Source organism: Etheostoma spectabile, unplaced genomic scaffold (genome assembly GCF_008692095.1).
Source record: "Etheostoma spectabile isolate EspeVRDwgs_2016 unplaced genomic scaffold, UIUC_Espe_1.0 scaffold342, whole genome shotgun sequence".
Classification (NCBI taxonomy): domain Eukaryota; kingdom Metazoa; phylum Chordata; class Actinopteri; order Perciformes; family Percidae; genus Etheostoma; species Etheostoma spectabile.
The window spans coordinates 420,910-426,380 of NW_022605589.1; the positions used below are offsets into that span (position 1 = coordinate 420,910).

The 5,471-nt window shown below is 42.4% G+C and overlaps 1 protein-coding gene and 1 long non-coding RNA gene across 2 annotated transcripts in view; one reads left to right on the top strand and one right to left on the bottom strand.

The window, feature by feature from the left end:
- Positions 1-5,471, top strand: part of top3b (DNA topoisomerase III beta) — a 153,464-nt gene that overhangs the window by 14,439 nt on the left and 133,554 nt on the right. The gene's annotated exons all lie outside the window — the stretch shown is intronic.
- Positions 1,465-5,471, bottom strand: part of LOC116686287 (uncharacterized) — an 11,053-nt gene continuing 7,046 nt past the window's right edge. Inside the window, exons 2-3 of the long non-coding RNA XR_004331209.1 lie at positions 4,973-4,978; positions 1,465-1,477 (exon numbers count right to left, since the gene is read on the bottom strand). This is a non-coding gene — a long non-coding RNA (uncharacterized LOC116686287). The remainder of the gene's footprint in view (positions 1,478-4,972; positions 4,979-5,471) is intronic.

A 5,471-nucleotide genomic window follows, 5' to 3' on the forward strand; every position in this document is an offset into this window, starting at 1 on the left:
CTGTCGGCGTAACCACGTATGTATTTTTCCTGGGTGACGCAATCACGTTTAACGTTACCGCCAATCACCGAAACTTGGCACCGAAAGACGAGGCATAATTTCATACTGTGTAAAACCGAAACATTTCGGTCGGTACCATAAAAAAACCGAAGTTCGTTACCCAGCCCTAAGCAAGATGAACATGGTATAGCAGAACGTGTAGCGGGACCAAGGCGACAGCTGCTACCATGATTTTGGAGCCTCTCTGGATCCGCGGGAACATGCTGGTGAAAAAGACCAAGGACTCCGGGGAGTGACTGCCCCCGGAGCTAGTTAGTGAAGTGAGGGGGTAATTAGTAAAATTTTGGACCACAGAAAAACAAAAAAACACACCAAACCAAAACAAAAAAAAACCCAAAACAAAAACAAAAAAAAAGAAAAAACAAAATTGAGCCAAACGACCCAGACAAAATAGACACAAAACCGAAAAAAAAGCATTTCTGAATGGATGCACATAAATGAAAGATAGAAAGATCAGGGAGCTCATGTGTCAAAGGAAATCAGGCTTAGGGTCAAAGTGGGGATAGGATACAAACCGTGGTTAGGGTAGGGTGGAGAAACAGTTTGGGTTAGGGTCAGGAGAGGTCAAAGTTGGGATGGGATACAAACTGGTTAGGGTAGTGGAGAAACAGTTGGCGTTAGGGTACAGAGAGGTAAAGTGGGGATGGGATACAAACCCGGTAGGTTAGGGGGAGAAACATTGGCGTTAGGGTCAAGAAGGTCAAAGTGGGGATGGGATCAAACCCTGGTTTAGGGTAGGGGAGAAACAGTGGGGTTAGGGTCACGAGAAGGTTCAACAGTGGGGGATGGGATACACAACCTGGTGTAGGGTAGGAGAGAAAACGTTGGGAGTAGGGTCGGAGTCAAGAGGGGCTGGGATACAAACCCTGGTTAGGGTAGGGTATATTATTGATATCATGATCAGATAGATCTGACAACTATGACGAGAACAGGTGGGCCGGTGTCCCATGTCTACTATAAGCTTATCAAAGGAAAGTCTTAAAGTCCTACTCTTAAATGTAGAGACGGTGTCGCCTCACTGAACCCAAATGAACCTGGTTCCAAGGAGAGGAGCCTGATAGCTGAACGCCTCTGGCCTCCCGTTTCTACTTGTAAGGATGACTCTAGACACAAGTAACCCTGCATTTGGGGACGTAGTGTCTGGTGAGTGGTTGTCAGGTACTATGAGCTTTAAGAAAGATGGTGGCATTACCATGAAGACTTGTAGGTGAGAAAAGAATTTTAATTCGTTCGGATTTTACAGGAGCCACTGCAAGAAGCTAAAAACGAGAGCGTGATGCTCTTTTCCTGGTCCATGTACAGAACACTGCTTGCAGCATTCGGATCAGCTGAAGAGGTCTTTAGTGGACTTGTTTGAGCCAGCCTGATAATAAGAATTTCAGAATCACTAGAAGTAACAAATGCATGAGAAGTTTTTCTGCATCATTGTTAGGATTTTTAGGATTTTTAGCAATATTACGTAGGTGAAAAAAGGCAATCTTGAAATTTGCTTTTTATGTGGGAATTAAGGACAGGTCCTGATCAAAGTAACTCCACAGATTCCTCAAGTGGTCTGGATGCCAGGGTGATGCCATCCAGAGTACCTATCTCTTTGGATCATGTGTCCAAGGTGCTGGGGTCCCAGAGCAATAACTTCAGTTTTAATCGAGTTTAACATTAGAAAATACAGTCATCCAGGTTTTAATATCCTGAAGGCAATTGAGTTTAGCATACTGATTAGTTTCACCGGCTTGATTGATAGATATAGTTGATATCATCTGCATAACATGAAGTTTATGAGTGTTCCTGATATATGCCTCACGGAAGTATTAAAGTGAACATGATTGACCGGCACAATCCTTGTGGAGAACTCCATGACTAACTTTGGCGTTGCAACAAGGATTCATCGTTAACCTGGACCAACTGCGATCATCAAATAAAAAGAACTTAAACCAGCTATAAGCACTCCCTTTTAATGCCAATCAAAGTTCCAATCTCGGTATAGAATTATGATGTCAATGGTAGTCCAATGCCGCACTAAGATCTAATAACACAACGTACAGAGATAAGTCCTTTGTCGATCAATTAGGAGGCATAGTAATTTTCGCAATTGCTGTCTCTGTGCATGATGATACTCTAAATCCTGACTGAAAATCCCAAATAAGCTGTTGCTATGCAAAAGTCACACAGCTGTTTGGGACTGCTTTCTCAAGAAGTTAAGAGAAAATGAAGGTGGCTAGAGGTCTTAGTTTGGCTAAACATCTGGACCAGGTTTGGCTTTTGTTTAGAAGAGTTTATTACAAGCTACTTTAAAGTGCTGTTGTACATAGCCTGTTAATAAGACGTTGGTATATTCTATCGAGAACGTGTTACGTAAGGTAAAAACTTTCTTAAGTACCTAGTTCGGTATGGGGCTAAGAGGGGGGGGGCAGTTGTGAGTTTAGAGAAAGAAATAATTAAATTAATTGCAAAAGATCAGTGAAGCAAAGCGATCTAAACATGTATGTGTTTACAGCTGTTCTGATTTAGAGATAGATCAGTCGCCAGTTAAAGACGTGTTTGGTGAATTTTGCCTTCTAATATTATAATTTATCGTTGAAGACACTCATAAAGTCGTTACTATAAAGCTAGTGGATACTTGGCTCAGTACGAGCTGTTGACCTCCGTTAGCCTGCTACAGCGCTGGAAAATGAAACCTGGGGTTGTCCTATTTTCCTCTATTAATGACGAAGATTCGACTCTGCTCTGGTCATATTACCGAGGGCCTTCCTATACGTCGTAAGACTATCTTCTGCCAGATTAAACAGATTGTTCCAATTTGTGGAACGCCAATCTTCTCAAGTGTCCGTGAGTATTTGCTTTAAATTTGCGAGTTTCAGAGTTATACCATAACATTATAGCGTGCAATTCGCCCCTCGGCTGCGCCTCGTAAGGACATGGAGTATTAAAATGATTGGGGGGGGTGGATTCATTTAGATTAACATATTATCCATCCCCCATCCAGGGTTCTAGTTAGACCAAAATAAATCCATATTAGAATCGATATTAATTATTACCTATTACACCTTTAGAAGAGAGAGATCTGCTGTTAGGAGTGCCACATTTAATTCCCTATTCTTTTGGACTATTGCACTTGGTGTTTAATTTTATGAGGTTGTCATGGACAGCTCCTCTTCTTTACTTTTGATGTTAATAATTTCAACTGGCGGGGGCAGACACCGATCACTAGGTGATAGCTACATGTAACTAACCCTGATTCTATCATGGTGCTCGATCAGGACGTCTTAACTCCTAAGGGGCCTCGACTTTCCATGTCTATAAATAACCACACGTTACTATGGATGATCCGAGTACCCAGGCTGAAACAGATCGCGTTAAGGGATAAAGCACTTTTCGCCAAGTACAATTATTATACGAGTAATAGCTAGTCAATACCCTGCATCGGATTGATACCATTCCCAAACTGGCCGCGCAGAGTTCTGTGATAATCAAAGCGCCCCCCCCCCCCCCCCCCCACCACACACACTACAACCCGCTCGTCTATCACACTCACACACACAAACACGGGAATGCACTCTCTCTCTCTCTCTCTCTCTCTCTCTCCCTCTCCCTCTCGCTGCCGTCATCAGTCAGGTCACGGTGTCTGTTACGTTAATGTTCTTCAGCTTCAGGTTTGTTTTTAACTTCGGTTTGTAGTACTTACATAGTACCCAGTAGATTTCTGGTGAAGTGGGTTTTTATACTTACATAGTACCAGTAGATTCTGGTGATAAAGGGGTTTCAGATGATGCTTGGTTAAATGAACACTCCCGTTGCACCCTGCCATTGGAGATTTTTTTTTTTAACTCTCAGCAACATTTTACGTTCATACTTGCAACGGCATGGGTTGTTTTTTCATTGTTGCATCAAACGTTTCTGTATAAGTTGTTTGTTACATGACAAACCATGATCTGAAGCTGATGCGGTCATTAAAGTGGTTTCTAATCAGCAATAAAATATAAAAAAAAAAAAAAGAAAAAACATTTCTGATCAACCATATCATCATGTTAAAATAACATACCGGTTAAACCCCGCCCATTTCAAGAAACTGGCCGTACCCAGCTTCCTGGTATAATATGACAACTTCCGGTTAGGCCCCGCCCGGGTCCGATATGGATACAGAAATTCTGTGGTGAAACAATATCAGATATGCGTTACTCGCTTCCCCTACTTGTTACACCATACCCTTGACCGTAAAGGATGCCAGGGTGTAAACTAAACATCTACACACATGGCAGAGCATGAGAAAGTAGGAGAGAGACATGGCAACTGCTGAGCTAAAGTGCTGCAGCCAAGCTAAAGAGTAGAGTAGCTATACCAACGTTTTAAAACAAGGTTATATTAAAGAAAGTCACTGAAAGACGTACAAGAAAGGCCTTATGCACTATGCCCCGTTGATGCGAGCTCTAAGGAAGCAAATGTAGTGTAATGCACAACCGTTTTCTTCAAGTTCTCGAGTCACTTACCAAAATATGGCTAACTGCTAAGCTAAGTTTGCTACAAGCGAAGGCTAAGTACGGTAGCGTTATCTACCAAGCTTTCGAAAGCTTATTTTAAACAACGAAAGGCAATACTAACATGGTAAAGAACTGTGATGCTAGGCAGAACACATAAGATACGCGGTTAAGCGGACAGTTAGCCGTCTTAATAGCAAAAACTAACAAATTTGAACTAGTATTGGAGGTGAGGCAGCAACACGATATAACCACACAGCACAGGAACGGAAATGAGTCAGGTTAAGCTTTCCGTCTCCAAACCGTGATCAGTTGCAGTCAATCATCTTTCTGTGTAGCCTCTCTGGCCTTGCTTCACCTGTATTAGCTTCCGTGTTTTCTTCACTTATAAAAGTTACCTTTTCTGCCAATCCCTCACAAGTTCTTGACTCACTCTAAACTTATTTCTGCTGCGTCGATTTCCGTTTTCGGCTGCAATTTTACTACCGCGTTGTAATTGCGACAAGGATTTTTGGGGTGCATTTGTTGTGTTCAGTCTTTATTAGTTGTCTTTTAGGAGCGCATTATGCTGTGTTTCCATGCGTGGTATCTACCTGACCTCGCTCTACTCGCCTTTTTTTGTTTTTCGTTTCGGAAAAAAAGCCCTGGGACCTGCTACAGGTACTTTTTTTAGTACTACCTCAGCGAGGTCCAGCAGCTGAGCGATACCAAAAGGGTTACTGGAAACCTGCAGACTGCTGGTGGTCGATCACTACGTTTGTTAGCGAACAAGATGCGTAGTGTGGTCCAGTAACAACCGGGACACTTTTAGAAACATCTAGCCAGGAAACCCGGGGACAGATTATCTATCTCTGCCACTATTCTGACTTTTCACAACCGTTCAATATTAAGGGCTATTCGGGCTTTATGTCCATTTCCAATATTGCACACTGTTATTAA